The 22,518-nt window shown below is 49.4% G+C and overlaps 1 long non-coding RNA gene across 1 annotated transcript in view; it reads left to right on the forward strand.

Annotated features, from left to right (window-relative positions):
* The window catches only part of LOC137377060 (uncharacterized), a 74,732-nt gene that overhangs the window by 32,835 nt on the left and 19,379 nt on the right, over positions 1-22,518 (forward strand). Inside the window, exon 2 of the long non-coding RNA XR_010976356.1 lies at positions 17,717-17,826. This is a non-coding gene — a long non-coding RNA (uncharacterized lncRNA). The remainder of the gene's footprint in view (positions 1-17,716; positions 17,827-22,518) is intronic.

The following is a 22,518-nucleotide window of genomic DNA, read 5'->3' on the forward strand; positions in this document are numbered from 1 at the left end:
TGCACCATGTTGCACGGTGCCACACTGCACTGTCACACTGCACTGCACCATGTTGCATTGTGCTACACTGCACAGCACCATGTTGTACTGTGTCACTCTGCACTGTGCCACACTGCACCATGTTACACTGTGCTACACTGCACAGCACCATGTTGCACTGTGTCACTCTGCACTGTGTCACACTGCACTGCACCATGTTGCACTGTGCCACACTGCACTGCACCATGTTGCATTGTGCTGCACTGCACAGCACCATGTTGCACTGTGCCACACTGCACTGTCACACTGCACTGCACCATGCTGCACTGCGCCACACTGCACTGTGTCACACTAAACAGAACCATGTTACACTGTGCCACACTGCACTGTACGATGTTGCACTGCGCCACACTGCACTGTGTCACACTAAACAGAACCATGTTACACTGTGTCACACTGCACTGCACCATGCTGCACTGCGCCACACTGCATTGTGTCACACTAAACAGAACCATGTTACACTGTGCCACACTGCACTGCACCATGTTGCACTGTGCCACACTGCACTGCACCATGTTGCACTGTGTCACATTGCACTGCACCATGCTGCACTGCGCCACTCTGCACTGTGTCACACTAAACAGAACCATGTTACACTGTGCCACACTGCACTGCACCATGTTGCACTGTGCCACACTGCACTGCACTATGTTGCACTGTGCCACACTGCACTGTGTCACACTAAACAGAACCATGTTGCACTGTGCCACACTGCACTGCACCATGTTGCACTGTGTCACTCTGCACTGTGTCACACTGCACTGCACCATGCTGCACTGCGCCACACTGCACTGTTTCACACTAAACGGAACCATGTTACACTGTGCCACACTCCACTGCACCATGTTGCACTGTGCCACACTGCACTGCACTATGTTGCACTGCGCCACACTGCACTGTGCCACACTGCACTGCACCATGTTGCACTGTGTCACACTGCATTCCACCGTACTGCAATTGTCACTCTGTGTTGCACTGCACCATGTCACACTGTGCCACACCAACTGCTCTGCACTGTGTCGCAACATGCCACACTGCACTGTACCAGACTATATTGTACCACATTGCCCGTCGCCACACTGCATCATGCTACACTGTGCCACTCTGCGTTACACTGCCCCATGCTGCACTGCACCATAATGCACTCTGCCACACTGCACTGCTACACTGTGCTAGACTACTTTGCATTGCAGCAGGCTGCCCTGTGGTCACACTGTACTGCACCACTGCATTGCACCATGCTGCACTGTGCCATGCTGCACTGTGCCATGCTGCACTGTGTCACACTGCACTGCACCATGCTGCACTGCGCCACTCTGCACTGTGTCACATTAAACAGAACCATGTTACACTGTGCCACACTGCACTGCACCATGTTGCACTGTGCCACACTGCACTGCACTATGTTGCACTGTGCCACACTGCACTGTGTCACACTAAACAGAACCATGTTGCACTGTGCCACACTGCACTGCACCATGTTGCACTGTGTCACTCTGCACTGTGTCACACTGCACTGCACCATGCTGCACTGCGCCACACTGCACTGTGTCACACTAAACAGAAGCATGTTACACTGTGCCACACTGCACTGCACCATGTTGCACTGTGCCACACTGCACCATATTGCACTGTGCCACACTGCACTGTCACACTGCACTGCACCATGTTGCATTGTGTGGCACTGCACAGCACCATGTTGCACTGTGTCACTCTGCACTGTGTCACACTGCACTGCACCATGTTGCACTGTGCCACACTGCACTGTCACACTGCACTGCACCATGTTGCACTGTGCCACACTGCACTGCACCATGTTGCACTGTGCCACATTGCACTGCACCATGTTGCACTGTGTCACTCTGCACTGTGTCACACTGCACTGCACCATGCTGCACTGTGCCACACTGCACTATGTCACACTAAACAGAACCATGTTACACTGTGCCACACTGCACCATGTTGCACGGTGCCACACTGCACTGTCACACTGCACTGCACCATGTTGCATTGTGCTACACTGCACAGCACCATGTTGTACTGTGTCACTCTGCACTGTGCCACACTGCACCATGTTACACTGTGCTACACTGCACAGCACCATGTTGCACTGTGTCACTCTGCACTGTGTCACACTGCACTGCACCATGTTGCACTGTGCCACACTGCACTGCACCATGTTGCATTGTGCTGCACTGCACAGCACCATGTTGCACTGTGCCACACTGCACTGTCACACTGCACTGCACCATGCTGCACTGCGCCACACTGCACTGTGTCACACTAAACAGAACCATGTTACACTGTGCCACACTGCACTGTACGATGTTGCACTGCGCCACACTGCACTGTGTCACACTAAACAGAACCATGTTACACTGTGTCACACTGCACTGCACCATGCTGCACTGCGCCACACTGCATTGTGTCACACGAAACAGAACCATGTTACACTGTGCCACACTGCACTGCACCATGTTGCACTGTGCCACACTGCACTGCACCATGTTGCACTGTGTCACATTGCACTGCACCATGTTGCACTGTGTCACTCTGCACTGTGTCACACTGCACTGCACCATGCTGCACTGCGCCACTCTGCACTGTGTCACACTAAACAGAACCATGTTACACTGTGCCACACTGCACTGCACCATGTTGCACTGTGCCACACTGCACTGCACTATGTTGCACTGTGCCACACTGCACTGTGTCACACTAAACAGAACCATGTTGCACTGTGCCACACTGCACTGCACCATGTTGCACTGTGTCACTCTGCACTGTGTCACACTGCACTGCACCATGCTGCACTGCGCCACACTGCACTGCACTATGTTGCACTGTGCCACACTGCACTGCACCATGTTGCACTGTGCCACACTGCACTGTGCCACACTGCACTGCACCATGTTGCACTGTGTGACACTGCATTCCACCGTACTGCAATTGTCACTCTGTGTTGCACTGCACCATGTCACACTGTGCCACACCAACTGCTCTGCACTGTGTCGCAACATGCCACACTGCACTGTACCAGACTATATTGTACCACATTGCCCGTCGCCACACTGCATCATGCTACACTGTGCCACTCTGCGTTACACTGCCCCATGCTGCACTGCACCATAATGCACTCTGCCACACTGCACTGCTACACTGTGCTAGACTACTTTGCATTGCAGCAGGCTGCCCTGTGGTCACACTGTACTGCACCACTGCATTGCACCATGCTGCACTGTGCCATGCTGCACTGTGCCATGCTGCACTGTGTCACACTGCACTGCACCATGCTGTACTGCGCCACTCTGCACTGTGTCACATTAAACAGAACCATGTTACACTGTGCCACACTGCACTGCACCATGTTGCACTGTGCCACACTGCACTGCACTATGTTGCACTGTGCCACACTGCACTGTGTCACACTAAACAGAACCATGTTGCACTGTGCCACACTGCACTGCACCATGTTGCACTGTGTCACTCTGCACTGTGTCACACTGCACTGCACCATGCTGCACTGCGCCACACTGCACTGTGTCACACTAAACAGAAGCATGTTACACTGTGCCACACTGCACTGCACCATGTTGCACTGTGCCACACTGCACTGCACCATATTGCACTGTGCCACACTGCACTGTCACACTGCACTGCACCATGTTGCATTGTGCGGCACTGCACAGCACCATGTTGCACTGTGTCACTCTGCACTGTGTCACACTGCACTGCACCATGTTGCACTGTGCCACACTGCACTGTCACACTGCACTGCACCATGTTGCACTGTGCCACACTGCACTGCACCATGTTGCACTGTGCCACATTGCACTGCACCATGTTGCACTGTGTCACTCTGCACTGTGTCACACTGCACTGCACCATGCTGCAGTGCACCACACTGCACTGTGTCACACTAAACAGAACCATGTTACACTGTGCCACACTGCACCATGTTGCACGGTGCCACACTGCACTGTCACACTGCACTGCACCATGTTGCATTGTGCTACACTGCACAGCACCATGTTGTACTGTGTCACTCTGCACTGTGCCACACTGCACCATGTTACACTGTGCTACACTGCACAGCACCATGTTGCACTGTGTCACTCTGCACTGTGTCACACTGCACTGCACCATGTTGCACTGTGCCACACTGCACTGCACCATGTTGCATTGTGCTGCACTGCACAGCACCATGTTGCACTGTGTCACTCTGCACTGTGTCACACTGCACTGCACCATGTTGCACTGTGCCACACTGCACTGCACCATGTTGCATTGTGCTGCACCGCACAGCACCATGTTGCACTGTGCCACACTGCACTGTCACACTGCACTGCACCATGCTGCACTGCGCCACACTGCACTGTGTCACACTAAACAGAACCATGTTACACTGTGCCACACTGCACTGTACGATGTTGCACTGCGCCACACTGCACTGTGTCACACTAAACAGAACCATGTTACACTGTGTCACACTGCACTGCACCATGTTGCACTGTGCCACACTGCACTGCACCATGTTGCACTGTGTCACATTGCACTGCACCATGTTGCACTGTGTCACTCTGCACTGTGTCACACTGCACTGCACCATGCTGCACTGCGCCACTCTGCACTGTGTCACACTGCACTGCACCATGCTGCACTGCGCCACACTGCACTGTGTCACACTAAACAGAACCATGTTACACTGTGCCACACTCCACTGCACCATGTTGCACTGTGCCACACTGCACTGCACTATGTTGCACTGCGCCACACTGCACTGTGCCACACTGCACTGCACCATGTTGCACTGTGTCACACTGCATTCCACCGTACTGCAATTGTCACTCTGTGTTGCACTGCACCATGTCACACTGTGCCACACCAACTGCTCTGCACTGTGTCGCAACATGCCACACTGCACTGTACCAGACTATATTGTACCACATTGCCCGTCGCCACACTGCATCATGCTACACTGTGCCACTCTGCGTTACACTGCCCCATGCTGCACTGCACCATAATGCACTCTGCCACACTGCACTGCTACACTGTGCTAGACTACTTTGCATTGCAGCAGGCTGCCCTGTGGTCACACTGTACTGCACCACTGCATTGCACCATGCTGCACTGTGCCATGCTGCACTGTGCCATGCTGCACTGTGTCACACTGCACTGCACCATGCTGCACTGCGCCACTCTGCACTGTGTCACATTAAACAGAACCATGTTACACTGTGCCACACTGCACTGCACCATGTTGCACTGTGCCACACTGCACTGCACTATGTTGCACTGTGCCACACTGCACTGTGTCACACTAAACAGAACCATGTTGCACTGTGCCACACTGCACTGCACCATGTTGCACTGTGTCACTCTGCACTGTGTCACACTGCACTGCACCATGCTGCACTGCGCCACACTGCACTGTGTCACACTAAACAGAAGCATGTTACACTGTGCCACACTGCACTGCACCATGTTGCACTGTGCCACACTGCACTGCACCATATTGCACTGTGCCACACTGCACTGTCACACTGCACTGCACCATGTTGCATTGTGCGGCACTGCACAGCACCATGTTGCACTGTGTCACTCTGCACTGTGTCACACTGCACTGCACCATGTTGCACTGTGCCACACTGCACTGTCACACTGCACTGCACCATGTTGCACTGTGCCACACTGCACTGCACCATGTTGCACTGTGCCACATTGCACTGCACCATTTTGCACTGTGTCACTCTGCACTGTGTCACACTGCACTGCACCATGCTGCACTGTGCCACACTGCACTATGTCACACTAAACAGAACCATGTTACACTGTGCCACACTGCACCATGTTGCACGGTGCCACACTGCACTGTCACACTGCACTGCACCATGTTGCATTGTGCTACACTGCACAGCACCATGTTGTACTGTGTCACTCTGCACTGTGCCACACTGCACCATGTTACACTGTGCTACACTGCACAGCACCATGTTGCACTGTGTCACTCTGCACTGTGTCACACTGCACTGCACCATGTTGCACTGTGCCACACTGCACTGCACCATGTTGCACTGTGCCACACTGCACTGTCACACTGCACTGCACCATGCTGCACTGCGCCACACTGCACTGTGTCACACTAAACAGAACCATGTTACACTGTGCCACACTGCACTGTACGATGTTGCACTGCGCCACCCTGCACTGTGTCACACTAAACAGAACCATGTTACACTGTGTCACACTGCACTGCACCATGCTGCACTGCGCCACACTGCATTGTGTCACACGAAACAGAACCATGTTACACTGTGCCACACTGCACTGCACCATGTTGCACTGTGCCACACTGCACTGCACCATGTTGCACTGTGTCACATTGCACTGCACCATGTTGCACTGTGTCACTCTGCACTGTGTCACACTGCACTGCACCATGCTGCACTGCACCACTCTGCACTGTGTCAATCTAAACAGAACCATGTTACACTGTGCCACACTGCACTGCACCATGTTGCACTGTGCCACACTGCACTGCACTATGTTGCACTGTGCCACACTGCACTGTGTCACACTAAGCAGAACCATGTTGCACTGTGCCACACTGCACTGAACCATGTTGCACTGTGTCACTCTGCACTGTGTCACACTGCACTGCACCATGCTGCACTGCGCCACACTGCACTGCACTATGTTGCACTGTGCCACACTGCACTGCACCATGTTGCACTGTGCCACACTGCACTGTGCCACACTGCACTGCACCATGTTGCACTGTGTCACACTGCATTCCACCGTACTGCAATTGTCACTCTGTGTTGCACTGCACCATGTCACACTGTGCCACACCAACTGCTCTGCACTGTGTCGCAACATGCCACACTGCACTGTACCAGACTATGTTGTACCACATTGCCCGTCGCCACACTGCATCATGCTACACTGTGCCACTCTGCGTTACACTGCCCCATGCTGCACTGCACCATAATGCACTCTGCCACACTGCACTGCTACACTGTGCTAGACTACTTTGCATTGCAGCAGGCTGCCCTGTGGTCACACTGTACTGCACCACTGCATTGCACCATGCTGCACTGTGCCATGCTGCGCTGTGCCATGCTGCACTGTGTCACACTGCACTGCACCATGCTGCACTGCGCCACTCTGCACTGTGTCACATTAAACAGAACCATGTTACACTGTGCCACACTGCACTGCACCATGTTGCACTGTGCCACACTGCACTGCACTATGTTGCACTGTGCCACACTGCACTGTGTCACACTAAACAGAACCATGTTGCACTGTGCCACACTGCACTGCACCATGTTGCACTGTGTCACTCTGCACTGTGTCACACTGCACTGCACCATGCTGCACTGCGCCACACTGCACTGTGTCACACTAAACAGAACCATGTTACACTGTGCCACACTGCACTGCACCATGTTGCACTGTGCCACACTGCACTGCACCATATTGCACTGTGCCACACTGCACTGTCACACTGCACTGCACCATGTTGCATTGTGCGGCACTGCACAGCACCATGTTGCACTGTGTCACTCTGCACTGTGTCACATTGCACTGCACCATGTTGCACTGTGCCACACTGCACTGTCACACTGCACTGCACCATGTTGCACTGTGCCACACTGCACTGCACCATGTTGCACTGTGCCACATTGCACTGCACCATGTTGCACTGTGTCACTCTGCACTGTGTCACACTGCACTGCACCATGCTGCACTGCGCCACACTGCACTGTGTCACACTAAACAGAACCATGTTACACTGTGCCACACTGCACCATGTTGCACGGTGCCACACTGCACTGTCACACTGCACTGCACCATGTTGCATTGTGCTACACTGCACAGCACCATGTTGTACTGTGTCACTCTGCACTGTGCCACACTGCACCATGTTACACTGTGCTACACTGCACAGCACCATGTTGCACTGTGTCACTCTGCACTGTGTCACACTGCACTGCACCATGTTGCATTGTGCTGCACTGCACAGCACCATGTTGCACTGTGTCACTCTGCACTGTGTCACACTGCACTGCACCATGTTGCACTGTGCCACACTGCACTGCACCATGTTGCATTGTGCTGCACCGCACAGCACCATGTTGCACTGTGCCACACTGCACTGTCACACTGCACTGCACCATGCTGCACTGCGCCACACTGCATTGTGTCACACTAAACAGAACCATGTTACACTGTGCCACACTGCACTGTACGATGTTGCACTGCGCCACACTGCACTGTGTCACACTAAACAGAACCATGTTACACTGTGTCACACTGCACTGCACCATGTTGCACTGTGCCACACTGCACTGCACCATGTTGCACTGTGTCACATTGCACTGCACCATGTTGCACTGTGTCACTCTGCACTGTGTCACACTGCACTGCACCATGCTGCACTGCGCCACTCTGCACTGTGTCACACTAAACAGAACCATGTTACTCTGTGCCACACTGCACTGCACCATGTTGCACTGTGCCACACTGCACTGCACTATGTTGCACTGTGCCACACTGCACTGTGTCACACTAAACAGAACCATGTTGCACTGTGCCACACTGCACTGCACCATGTTGCACTGTGTCACTCTGCACTGTGTCACACTGCACTGCACCATGATGCACTGCGCCACACTGCACTGTGTCACACTAAACAGAACCATGTTACACTGTGCCACACTGCACTGCACCATGTTGCACTGTGCCACAATGCACTGCACTATGTTGCACTGCGCCACACTGCACTGTGCCACACTGCACTGCACCATGTTGCACTGTGTCACACTGCATTCCACCGTACTGCAATTGTCACTCTGTGTTGCACTGCACCATGTCACACTGTGCCACACCAACTGCTCTGCACTGTGTCGCAACATACCACACTGCACTGTACCAGACTATATTGTACCACATTGCCCGTCGCCACACTGCATCATGCTACACTGTGCCACTCTGCGTTACACTGCCCCATGCTGCACTGCACCATAATGCACTCTGCCACACTGCACTGCTACACTGTGCTAGACTACTTTGCATTGCAGCAGGCTGCCCTGTGGTCACACTGTACTGCACCACTGCATTGCACCATGCTGCACTGTGCCATGCTGCACTGTGCCATGCTGCACTGTGCCATGCTGCACTGCACCACACCACACTGCACTGCCCTGCGCAATGCTGCAGTGTGCCACACCGAGCTGCATCATACCACACTATGCCTTGCTGCTGTGTATCAGCTTCATTGATTCAACAAGAATCATCTAAAGTTAAATCTTCATCGCAACTTTCTGAAAGTGGACATATTTGGAAGGAGCATTGTAAGAATGAATGGAATTTTCTGTGCATTTTAATACATTTTAAAATCATTAAAAACATATGGTTGAAAAGTTTCTTGAGGGCTACTTTTCTCTGGAGTTGTGGTGGGGCAGGAGTCCTGTGCATCTCCCTGCCCAGCGCTAACCCCGTCTCAATTCTCAAGTGTGGGTTCTTCAGCATAGAATGAAGCGGGAGCTCTGTGAGGGGCCTGGATGTGGGTGGGAGCCAGGACAGTCAAACTGGGGAAAGAGCATTTTTTTTTCCTGAAGTCATCCTAACAGTGATCAATTGCTTTAAGATTGATTACCATCAGGAAATGGTACTGTGGGCATCACTGTACCTTTTGTAAGGGACGCCTGGCATCACGTGGGTGTGCCGTGCACGAGCTGTACAACAGGTGGAACTGGCAGGATTCCCAACCGGAAACATCATGATGTTATCACAGCAGCTCCATCTCGTAAAGTAATGTGACAATGGAAAGAATTCCCAGCAGCAATTTCCTCCATTCCACCCTCACCCGATAGGTCAGGGTCAGAAAGAAGATGGGACCCAGTGCAACCGTATTGTGTTCCAATTTTCACTCACTGCCCTATTTCTGCAGCAAAAAGCAACCGGACTAATATATTTTTCTGTGGCTATTTAGCTGTCTTCTTCAGTTAACTCTATTTGTGAGAATGAGTCTGATTATTGAACGGCAACTTACAAATGTATTTTTCTTTGATGTGTGTAGTCATCTCAACGTAACCTGTTATAATGCAAAACAATTAAAGAGATTGGCGAGACTCTATTTTATTCGATGCTTTAGAATACAGCCAATAGATAGCTGCCCTGCTTAACTAAAGAGCAGCAACGGCAAATGCAAAGAGCTGAGAAACTGATGGCAGAGTTTGTTCAAACATTGCTCCACTGCCCCAGTGGCTCAATGAGAAAATATACTGCCTGTCATGTGTTCTTTGTGTTATCTTAAGCAGCACAATGAGGCACATGGATTCCAGTTCCTTGAAGATCTCTAACTTTTTATTAAATGCTAAACTAGTATATACAATACAGAGCAAACTATATGCAGAACCATGGTCTAGAGTGTTAGAGTTGTAGTGGGACAATGGTTTCAAGTCATATGACTACATCCTGGTACTTAGCTCATTAGCATACTGAATTCTTAAAGGGACATCACTCGCAAGGCGACCGTACAACACTGTCCTATGTGACAGTGAATTATATGATCAGAAGGGTTCCTTATTAAAGCCTCGGTCTATGCTGAGTTAGCAAATCCCAAACAAGCAACAGAAAGAACAATACAAATAATCTCAGTACCGCTATGTGGAGAAGAATCAGCCTGGTTTCCTGCTTCAAGTTGCTGTTCAGTATCTACTGCTGAATAGTGTGTGTTTCTAAAAATTGGGTGAGGCCAGAGTCAAGATTTACAAGAATGATTCCGGTGATGAGGAACTTCAGTTATGTGGATAGATTGGAAAAGCTGAGGGTCGCTCTACTTCGAGAAGAGAAGGTTGAGGGGAGACTTGATGGAGGTGTTCAAAATCATGAGGGGTCAGGACAGAGCAGATAGAGAGAAACTGTTCCCATTAACAGAAAAGTGAAGAACCAGAGGACATCAATTTAAGGTGAATGGCAAAAGAACCAACTGCGACATAAAGAAAAACTTTTTTATCCACCAAGCGCTTGGGATCTGGAAAGCACTGCCTGAGAGCATGGTGTAGGCAGATTGAATCATGGCTTTCTATAGGGAATTAGATAGGCAACTGAAGAGAAATAAATTCAGGACTGTGGGGAAATGGCAGGGGAATGAGACCAGCTGGGTTGCTCTTGCAGGGTGCTGACTTAGAACCATTCCATGATTCTAGAAGCTTGACTATGGTGCACCTCACAGTCAAATACTGTACCAATACTCACTACTTAAGCTCACACATGAAGAACACCCACTTCGGCAAGGCATTGGAGGGCAGTCGATGCCCATGGAAATATACACCAGCATGAGCCAGCACCTTTGGAAAAGAAGGGGAGAAACTTAGGTGGAAGAAGGACTACCGGCATAGAAAATGGGTCAGGCAGAGAGCATTGTACCAGCAAAAGCTAAAGTGTTCAATATGACACTCAGCTTGTATGTGCTCATTCTGCTGCATGGAAAATCGATTAGGGCACCCCAAAAACATCCAGCATGCATGCCTGAAACCAGCGCTAGACCCAAATTCAAATTCAAAAACTGGAGATGTGCAAGAGGCCTGAGTTGGAGGAGTGCAGAGACCTGGAGAGTTGTAGGGCTGGTTGGTGGTGGTTACAAGGATAGGAAGAGGAGAGGCCATGGAGGGATTTGAGTACAAAGATGAGAATTTTAAATTCTCATTTTAAATTTCAAACTTCTTTCCCTGTTGTCCTATTAAAGTGCACGAATATGCACGAATATGGGCTTAGAATTGGATTCGGTTGTGATTTATCCACAAAAAGCCTGCACGTGACAAATGCACATATTGGCAAGGTACCTAAGAGCTTGGAACCTTTCTGGAACTGTACCGCAGCATCAGTCAGAAGCTTCAGGAGCAGAGAAGGTTAAGATGGAAAAGTAGCATCAGTAGTGCAGGTTTTTAAAGCATGAACAAGAGGTTTGTGGCTTTGGAAGAGTTAAGTGAGTTTGTTCATTTTTTAACTGCATCCTTAAATGACAATGAGTATGGATATAGCAAGAAAGTCCATGATTAACTCTAGCAAATTTAGCTCAAAATCGATCCACTGAATGACCCTCCCTAATGTTCTAAGGTGACATTATAATTTTTGGTGCCAGTTGATTTCTGAGAATATATTTTGCTGGTGAAGGAGATTCCCTTTATCATGCCAGGGCTTATAACTTCTGAAGCATCTAGCTCAGACCCAATTCATCAATTAAAATCAGGCTTGATTGCCAATAAAAACACAATTCACCCAATGATATTCTTCTGGACAGAAGTTCATTCTTCAGAGCATTACTCTGTGCAAAAATTGTATATGACAACACACAGGCTTTAATACCTTAGATATTGGCTAACACACAGGCTACGGTATGTCACAAAAGGCTAGCTAGCACATTGCCACACTGCTTAAAGTCAATAGAAATAAAAATCAGGAGGGTTGTTAAACAGGCTACTGACTTGCTATCACTCGTTTTACACTTTTACACAAAGTCATGATCTCCCCCAGTGGGAGCTAGACAGGCGTAGAGACAGACTCAGCAAAAGACAATTAAATAGACACAGACAGGGATGGACAGATAGAGGCAGGGACAAGGCTAGAAATAAACAAAGACAATATGAGAAATTACAACTTTCCAGCCTGGGGAAACATCTGATGGAACTTCCCCCACCCATTGCAGAACCGCCTGATTTTCCTTGATTTTCCTCAAATAAACAAATTCAGGAGGGTTATACAGAGGGTGGGGAAATCCATTCCACCAGTTTACCGCACTGGTTGGACTGAATTTTGATCTGACAATGGGAGTCCCGGCGGCGGGCCGGAAGATGGCGGGGGGGATCCCCATTGCAATAGCCTCTGGCTATGAACTGTTGGCCAATCGGAAGGACGGCAGCTCTGCAGTGTCGGCAGTGCCACTGGGAGCAGTGGTTGCTGCCGGTACTGCAGGAGGCCCTGCAGTACTGAGTGGGGTCGGGGTCACTGGGGCCATTTAGGCAGACCCCGGCGACAGATGTGGGTGTGGGTTTGGTGAAGATGAAGGGCTGTGTCCTCCCAGGGGTACGGTAAGGGAGGGCGGGGGGCCCTTAAGGGCTTCAATTAGCCTGGGGCGGAAAGGCTGTCCTCAGCCTTCCCCGCCCTGGCCCAAATTGGAAGGCGTTGGATAGGCGTCCCCACCTTCCAATGCAATGTTATAGGCCCCCCCACCGTTCCCGTCTCGAACTGTTGAAACTGAGCCCTAGGGCTGGATTTTACTAGTGTGCCGCAACTCGTGGTGGAACGCTTTGAAATTGGCGGTTTTCCCGTGTGCAGTGGCCACTGCTGAGCCCCCACAATATTTGTCGCCGGTGCTCATTAGCATCATGGCGACATGCCGCCACCACCCCCACCCCCCCCCCCCCCATTATTACGTGATGGGAGGCGGGACATTCGGCGCCGTGATGAACGTTGGCTCAGCAGTGCAGCAGGTGCTGGGGCCCTTTAAATAGGGCCCCAGCACCTGCTTCCTGACAGCTGCCAAAGAAATACTACCTCTGTTGGGGCTGCTGTCAATCTGCAGCAAAGCAGAAAATGCTGGAGAAACTCAGCAGGTCTGGCAGCATCTGTGGAGAGAGAAGCAGAGTTAACGTCCAGGTCTCACCCTTGTCTGCAGCTGACAATATGATACCTTCATGAGTGGCTCACTCAGTTGTGCACACCAAGCCTTCCCCATCTTTGGGCCCAGTACCCCTCTTGTCACATGTTTCTGGTTGTTACCTTGCCATCCTCCGGGCAAAGAGAGCCCACAATGCTCGTAGGTGAGTTGGACTGTTGGAGGAATGCCAGATATGTGGACGCTGACACAGGCTGAGGAGGAGGCCCTCGAACTGGCTGCGACACATGTGGACCGTGCATTTGGTGCCGTTGAGCTCAGGCTCCTGGGCGAACATGCATCCATTTTATATACACAATGATCAGTGTGAAAATCATGCTGTTTAACACAATGCTGTCACAATTGTTACATGCTCACCATAAAGACTGACAGTGTGCTCTTCTCATTGTATCTTGCAGGTTAACGCTCTGAGTCAGCAATGGTGGCCCAGGACACCTCCTGCACCTCAGAGGAAGAGACATCCTCAGAGGATGCAGCGAACCATGACACTCCTGCACCTTCCACCAGCGCAGATACAGTCACCTTGGTGGGAATCTGATCGGGCTGACAGTCATGTTCACAAGCTGGTGAGAGCACTGTACGCTCGCCCGAGCAGCTGACCGAGGCTGAGACAGCCAAGGCTCCTGACAGTCAGGGGTTTTAAGTGGCTAGGCCCATGCTGAGCCCCAGGCTAATAATGACCCTCTGTTGTGGACAGCACAGGGCATGCTGGAGCTGCAGCAGAAGTCATGGCAACATCTGGTGGAGATGCCACAGGCCATGCACAGCCTTGAGCGGACGATGGGGGAGTCCATCCAGGCCATGACAGCTGCCATGTCCCAAGCATTTGAGCATATGGTGTCATACAGGGAGATGGCAATGGCCCTCCTGGTGAGCCAGATTCCATTAATACACGCTGACCTGCAATCCCTCGCCGAGGCTATCAGATCGACAAATCAGTAGCAAGGTGTGAGAGGGACCAGGGGCATGGAGACTGCACTTGGTCCTACCAGAGAGAGCAGAAAGGTTCAAACGAGCCTTGAACTGGAGGAGGCGAGCCTAAGCGCCATATCTGAGGTCCACCCTCAAGGTGCATCCATGTGTCACCAGCCCTTCCGCCGGTGAGTCAAGCTCTAGAAGCCACGACACCTGAGGAGAGTTGTGCAGTGACGCAGGATTCCCCTAGCCAGCCGGGGCCCTCCAGGTCTCGTGCGCACAGAGGACGACCGCCAAAGTCCTTCATAGCCAAAGGGCAATGTGATCAGCAGCCTTTCTCCAGTCAGGCTGCTAGCGCAGAAGTGGCACCGCCAAGGAGTATCTGCAAGTGTTTCCAAAAAACACCGTGACACAAATGGGTTTGCACGGATGACATAACAATGTAAAAAGGTCAAAATCAAAATCTTTTTCACTGACGTGTGTTGCTTTTACTGTGTGAATGAAGTGCGCCAGCATGTACTGATCATGTCTCCTCCCATTACATCATTGGCCTTTCAGAACTGCCAATGTATGGAATAACATCATTGCCATGTCAGCATTACTCATGTGCATCTCCACGGGCAGTAACATGGACAATGGCTCAGTCTGCTGCTGCCAGTAATGGTGGAGACAAAGATGTTGCAGGTGTGGACTGCTGCACAACAGGTGAATGAGGGTGCTGTGTGGCTTGCAGAGCACACGGTGATGCCTATGGCGTGGAGGACCTTTTATCAATGAGGCGCTGCCATGCATCCTTAGCTCGCTGCTTGCCCTGCATTTTTAAAAATTTATTTGTGGGATGTGGGCGTCGCTGGCTACCCTTTCTGGCTCGTACTGCAGGGCACCATCCGATCTATGCAGGCAACGGAAACGCATTTTCAGCATGCCCATCGCCTGCTCGATGGTGGCTCTTGTAGCTCCGTGGCTGGTGCTGTATCTCTCCTCTGCAGCAGTACTGGGGTGTCTCACTTGTGTCAGGAGCCATGTCTACAAGGGGTAGGCCTTGTCTCCAAGAAGCCACCCTTCCATCTGAGCCAGTTCAGTGAACAGCAATGGCAGCTGGGACTGGCGCAGGATGAAAGCATCATGTCAGCTGCCTGGAAAGCAGGCACAGATTTGTATGCAGCATTTCCGGTGATCACATAGAAGCTGCACGTTGAGCGAGTAGAAGCCCTTATGGTTTACGTATGCAGCTAGTCACCCGGCGGGAGCCTTGATGGCCACATGGGTGCAGTCTATGACCCCTTGCACCTGTGGGAATCCCTCAACGGAGCCGAAACCAAAGGCCCTCTGGGCCTGGCTCCCAGGGTCTATCTTGAAGCGGATATAGTCATCAGCCCTCCAGTACAGGGCATCAGTGACCTCCCTGATTCATGAATGTGCACTGCTGACTGTGTGACCCCACAAAAGTCTCCAGTGGGCCCCTGAAATTATGCAGAGGCATAAAAATTAAGAGCCACTGTCACTTTGAGGGCCACAGGCATAGGATGGCTACCGAATCCCATGGGCTGCAGGTCATCGTTGAGCAGGGCACAGAGATGTGTCAAACCTCTCTCAACATCCACAGTTGCCTCTGATACTGGTGCTCTGACATCAGCAGGTATGTCATGCGGGACCTGCAGATGTGCGTTGATCTGTAGTAGCGAGCTCTCTTTGGGGTTTGCTGCTCACATCCGGGGGCCTCTATGCGGGCTGCACCTGCCTGTTGATTTTGCCTGCATGCATTATGGATCCTCACGAGAAGCGGGACAATGCATATAGGGTGAAACATCTCCATCACGAAGTTACAATTAAACTCGGTTCCTTCACTTCTTTGAAGGTACCTAACAGAGCAGAGATTAATGTTGACTGGTATATCAGGTGCTTTCATGCATCAACTATGATGGCATGGCATGGCATTGCCCCTCTTAGCTGCCACTAAATGTGGCACCGCATGACCACATAAAGATTGTGCAAGCTGCACCGATTGGCCCACTAGACATAGAAACTTCACACGCCTACCATTTCTGGCACTCTCCCCACATACAGCGTGACTGGAGTGCCATTGCTCCTTCACTGACAGAGGCAATCAATGGCACAGAGTGGACAACCTTTACAGAGGGCGGAAACACAGTGGCTCCCTACACATCTGCGGACTTGTCCCCCCTGTAATGCCATCCCCCCTCCCACCTTCCTTCCAGTATACAGGCTTGTGACCCTGTAATACCATCCCCTCCTCCCACCTCCCTTCCAGTATGCAGAGTTCAGACCCCGGTATATCCAGACTTACCTGCATTGTGAGCAACTACTCCTACTTCTGATGTCCCATTAGCTTTTCATATTCATGAATGGGACGGCACGTGACAGCCGCGCGTTCAATGAAAAATGTAGAACTGTGGAGGGAGAGGCAGTGGGCTGCATAATCAGGAAAGGTAAGTAGCGCTTTATATATGGTAATTGAGGGTCCGCTGCCAAGCGGCGGGGGACGGGGGGGGGGGGCCGCACCAAGGTCCCGCTGCCAACAGTAAAATGCGGCGAGGCCTACTCAGCGTCAGGGGCCAAGGCGAGCCTCTCCCAGCGGAATTTTATGGGCTCCCTGCCACGACCCCCGATGTTGGAGGGCTGGTAAAATCCAGCCCCCAATATATGAGAAAGAGAAAGCAAAACAGAAAAAGAGACAAACGCAAAATGCGGCTGAAATTGGTTTTAGATAGTAGCACAAAATAACAATAACGAATCAGCAGCCTGTTTTACACTCCATTGACATTAGGCAGAGTGTAAAACCGACTGCTGATTTGCTATTGTTCGTTTTGCGCTATGGCCTGAGACCAATTCCACCCCAATTAGGCTTTAAGCACCTGCAAAACCTCCAAAGTTCCTCATGGCAATCTAGCAGGAAAGGCCACAGTGTGAATGAATCAAGGCCAAAAATAACTGGCCAATCGGCAATAGGATAAATTAGAGAGAATATAAACAAGGAAAAATTAAGCATTGGACAGTATATATGAAGGGAAATATTTGAAAGTGTTTGAGAATTCTTTCATTTTTGTTTTCCAGATGTAGCTGATGCTGGCAAGGCTCCAGTTATTCCCCTCTAACGGTGGTGATAGGCTTTTTCCTGGAACCGCTGTAGACTTTGGTTGATGGTGCACCCACAGTGGTGTTAGGTAGGGAATTCCAGAATACTTGGTGATTCTTGGTACAAAAGCTGGAAAACTGCTTCAAGTGGAAACTGTTTCATTATTGTTACAACCTGGTGAGAAAGGCGTCTAAGGGTTCCCTCTCAGCCTTTTCCTGGTTTGACCATAACAGAGTTTAATTTTTAATACACCGTGTTTTTAGCTTCCCCTCAGTGAATCCTTGTTCACTGCTCTCCAATTGTAATGCAAAGAAATCAACCAGACAGGTTTTCTTAGATTTAAACAAGAAAGGTGTAAGTTTATTAACTTTAAAACTCAAATTCAGTTAAAACTGCTAAAAATAGACGATGTGACCACGCTAGCATGCGTACGTGATAAACACATATGCAGATAGAGACAGAAAAGGAGAAAGAATCAAGGAGAAAGATTTGAAGCAATAGCTGGAGTTCATTTACTGTCTTTTGATTTTGATGTAAAGTCTTTGATTGCTGTTCGATCTTGCCATCTCGTTGGGGCCCAGTACACACTTTCAAACTTGTTTCGATGGTTTTCTGTCTTCTTGAAATCCAATTGCAGTTTCTTCATTTCGTCAGACTGAGAAACAGGGAGAGATGTTCTCTCTTCATGGTCAGTTGCATTCTGACCCAAACTGTTCTGTGAACACAATTCAAACCAACCCTTGGGCCAGCAGGCCAGTCATGGGACTAGCTCTTTTTTTTCGGGACAACCTGCCTGGCAAGTTTTGTGGATTCTTTCAATATTAGTAGATATCCTCAGGAGGGGGCTGGAATGCTGACCTTCACATCCTCAATGTCTTTTGATCAAAATCCATTTGGTTAATTGAATCAGAGAACAGTTCCATTGACTTCTCCAGGCAACTGTCTCTTGGAATGCAGATGCAGCCATGTTTTTAGTCCAGTAAGAGTTTAAAATTTATGTTCCATATGACAAAATTAATATGCCTCATTCTTGGCAGGTGGGGTTTCCATCACATTATTCAGCATTGGCATACCCAACTTCAGCAAAACAAAATACTTCCCAAAATAAAACCACAGGTCACCCAACCAAGTACTTGTTGGTGTGTGGCTTATGGGAACCAAATATTGGGGGAAGGGGAGAGAAAGTGACAACAAAATCTATAAAATAAAAATATAAGAACATAAGAAATAAGAGCTGGAGTCGGCCTATCTGCCCCTTGAGCCTGTTCTGCTGTTCAATAAGATCATGGCTGATCTTCTACCTCAGCTACACCTTCCTGCACTATCCCCATATCCTTTGATTCCCTTAGTATCCAAAAAATATCTGACTTGAATATACTCAATGACTAAGCATCCACAGCTCTTTGTGTAGAGAATTCCAGAGATTCACAACCTTCTGAGTGAAGAAATTTCTCCTCATCTCAGTCCTAAATGGCTGCTCCCTTACTCTGAGACTGTGATCCCGTGTTCTAGACTCCCTAGCCATGGGGAACATCACTCCCAGCATCTAATCCAATCAAACTCCTTAAGCAGATTATATGTTTCAATGAGATTACCTCTCATTCTTCCAAACTCTAGGTAACATAGGACTAGTCTACGCAATTTCTCCTCATAAGACAATCCCCTCATTTCAGGAATCAGATTAGTAAACTTTGGTAGCACTGCTTCTAAGGCAAGTACATCCTTCCTTAGGTAAGGAAGGTAAGGAGGCCAAAACTCAGTACTCGAGGTGTGGTCTCATAAATACCCTATACAATGGCAGTAAAACATCTTTGTTCTTATATGCCAATCCTTTTGTAGTAAAGGCTAATATACCATTTGGTTTCCTAAAAGTAATGCATACTGTTGCAAAAAAAAGTAACAAGGGGGAACAAAAACCAGAAAAACATCACAATCCTGAAATATGGGGCTGGATGACTTACATCTCATAGTCAATTGCATTTCAGCAAAAGTTGCGGACCAGGAATTTATTACAGGCCCAGAAATAACATATGGCAGTACTGTGAGAAACAGCTGCTCCCTAGTAACTGTGCCACATGACTGGACTCTCGTTCATTAGTGCCAATCAACAGGGATTCATTTTTCCATTTCACTGCAGCAAGCTCATGACATTTTCCTACACAGCCCATAGGTTCTCCTGTGTGTTTCCAGTAACCACCAGGAAAGGATATATATATAGATATAATGCAAATACTTTGGTATTAGATTGGATAAGTGATCCTTTTCTATGTTTGTTTACTGGTATCAAAGCCTCACAGTCGGGCTCGGAGTGACCACAAGCCATTAAGGATCATCTCAAATTGTATTCTAAAATATTTTTCAACCATCAAATGATTCTGATTTCAATTTTCATCTCTGTGACCCATGCCATCTCTCCAATGAATTCACTGCCCTCCTGTCCTCCTTAAGCCTTTCTCTCCATGTAATCTCTCCAACCCATGTTTACAGTTGGCCCCTTGACTTTGACATTTCCCATGACCTCTCTACTTCTAAGGAATTGATCACAGACAAGGCCATCTCCACCCACTTCCTTATATCCCTCACCGCCCAGATTCCTCTACCCCTTCCAATGCCATCTGCCCACGGAATGCTCTCTCCAAAGTCCTAGCTGCCTAGCCTTTGTCCTTCCACTCACTAAGATACTTCTGTAGCTGTCAATCTACTCAACCACACAATCACTACCACCTTTAATCGCCTAGTCCCAGAAGAATCTTTACTGTTTCCCATCCAGTCAATCCCCAGTATGATCCCTATTCTCATTTCCTCAAGTCTAACGGTATGAACCTGAGTTTATCTGGCGCACATCTGGCATAGCCATCCATCTCCAGATGTGGCCAGACTACATCAGCACTATCACAATTCAATCTCCTCTGCCAAAATCACCCATTATTCCAGGACTTCTTTTCTTCTTCTTTCTTTTGGGCCTCCTTATCTCGAGAGACAATGGATACGCGCCTGGAGGTGGTCAGTGGTTTGTGAAGCCTATGGACTATCCTAGAGATTATCCAACTTCTTTTCTCCAACCAAATGTCTCTTTAAGTCTCATTCTCCTTTCCCTTCCAATCTGATTTTCAACTACAAGTGCAAGGAGCTTGTGATCCTCTTTGTCATTAAGATTGAGATCATCCATTCATCTGCCTTTGCTGCTTCCCTCCTTCCTCTTACCCACCAAGCCAAACCTCCCCCTAGGCTTCCTCCTGCCCCGGCCCTGAGCTCATGCCTTACCTGGCTCCCCTCATGCGCTCTGTGAACTCATTTTGTCCAGAGACTTATTTCCTACTTCCTGATTCCATTCCCATTAAACTGCTGACCAGCCAGATTCCCTTCCTATTCCCCATGCTACCTGACTTTGGAATTGGTTCCTCTTCCTCAGGTACTGAGGTACTTCCCTATGAAACTCCCATCACCGCTGCCCCCACCCCCAAAAAATCCAATCCTTGACCCCTCTATACCACTTCATCTTCAATCTTTTCTTCCCTTACAAATTTCTTGAACATGGGGTGCAATTTTAACCCTACCCACCCAACAGAAACCAGATGGAGGGGCATTTAAAATTGTTCAGATTACTTCACTCACTCGAGCTACTTGCATCCTGCTGACTGCTATTTTTATGTAGGTTTCTTTACAGGCAACTTTCCGGCAGAATCCATATTTAAATATGCAAATTGGGATCAGATGTTACCACCTCCCAAATCCATGCCCATCTTTCTGACAACTCTATATTTCAATATCTCCGATCAGGTTTCTACCCCTGCCACAGCATCAAAATGACCCTAACCAAAGTCACAACTATGAATGTGACCATGAGGCATTATCCCTCCTTTCCCTATTTGACCTCTTTGCAGCCATTGACACCTTTGACCTCTTCCAATGCCTCTCCTCCATTATCCAGCTCAGTGGGACTTCCCTCACTTGGGTCCACTTGTATCTATCCAATCATACCCAGAGCTTTTACAGCAATGATTTCTCTTCTCAGCTGCACACTGTTACCTCCAGAGTCTCACAAAGATCTATTCTTGGCCCCCTCTTCTTCCTCATCTACATGCTGCCCATTGGCGACATCTTCCATAAAAATGGAGTCAGCTTCCCCATGTATGCTGACAACACACAGCTACCTCTCCACCACCACTTTCAACCTGTTCACTGCCTTTGTGTAGTCAGACTGCTTGTCAGACATCTAGTCAAGAGCTGCCAGTTTGTCCAGTTAAAGACATCACCTTCAGCCCCCAGCATAAGTTCCACACCGTTGCCACCAATTCCATTTGCATTCTCGGTGTCCTCTCTGAAACTCAGCTAAGTTTCAAAGCTTGTATTTTGTCCATTACAAAGACCCCCTACTTTGACCTCTGTAACATCAACCATCCCTGTGCCTGCCTCAGCTCCACTACTACTGAAGCACTTTCAATGCTTTTGTCACCTTTAGACTCAACTTTCCCAATACTGTCCTGTCCAGTCTCCATCCTCCACACCCTATAAAATCCGCCTCATCCTAAACTCTGCTGCCTGTATTATATCCTGCACCAAGTCCTATCCATACGTCCCCTCTGTCCTTTCTCGCCTACATTGGCTTCCAGACCGGTGTTTCCAATTTAAAATTATCATCATAATAAAAACCATTCATGGTTTCATTTTTCCTTATCTCTGTGACCTTCTTCATTTCTCCAACCCTCTCCAAACTTTCCATTCCTCCAATTCTGACACATTATGTGCTCACTCTTCACCCCGTCATTAGTGGCTGTGC

Source organism: Heterodontus francisci, chromosome 1, assembly GCF_036365525.1.
Source record: "Heterodontus francisci isolate sHetFra1 chromosome 1, sHetFra1.hap1, whole genome shotgun sequence".
NCBI lineage: Eukaryota > Metazoa > Chordata > Chondrichthyes > Heterodontiformes > Heterodontidae > Heterodontus > Heterodontus francisci.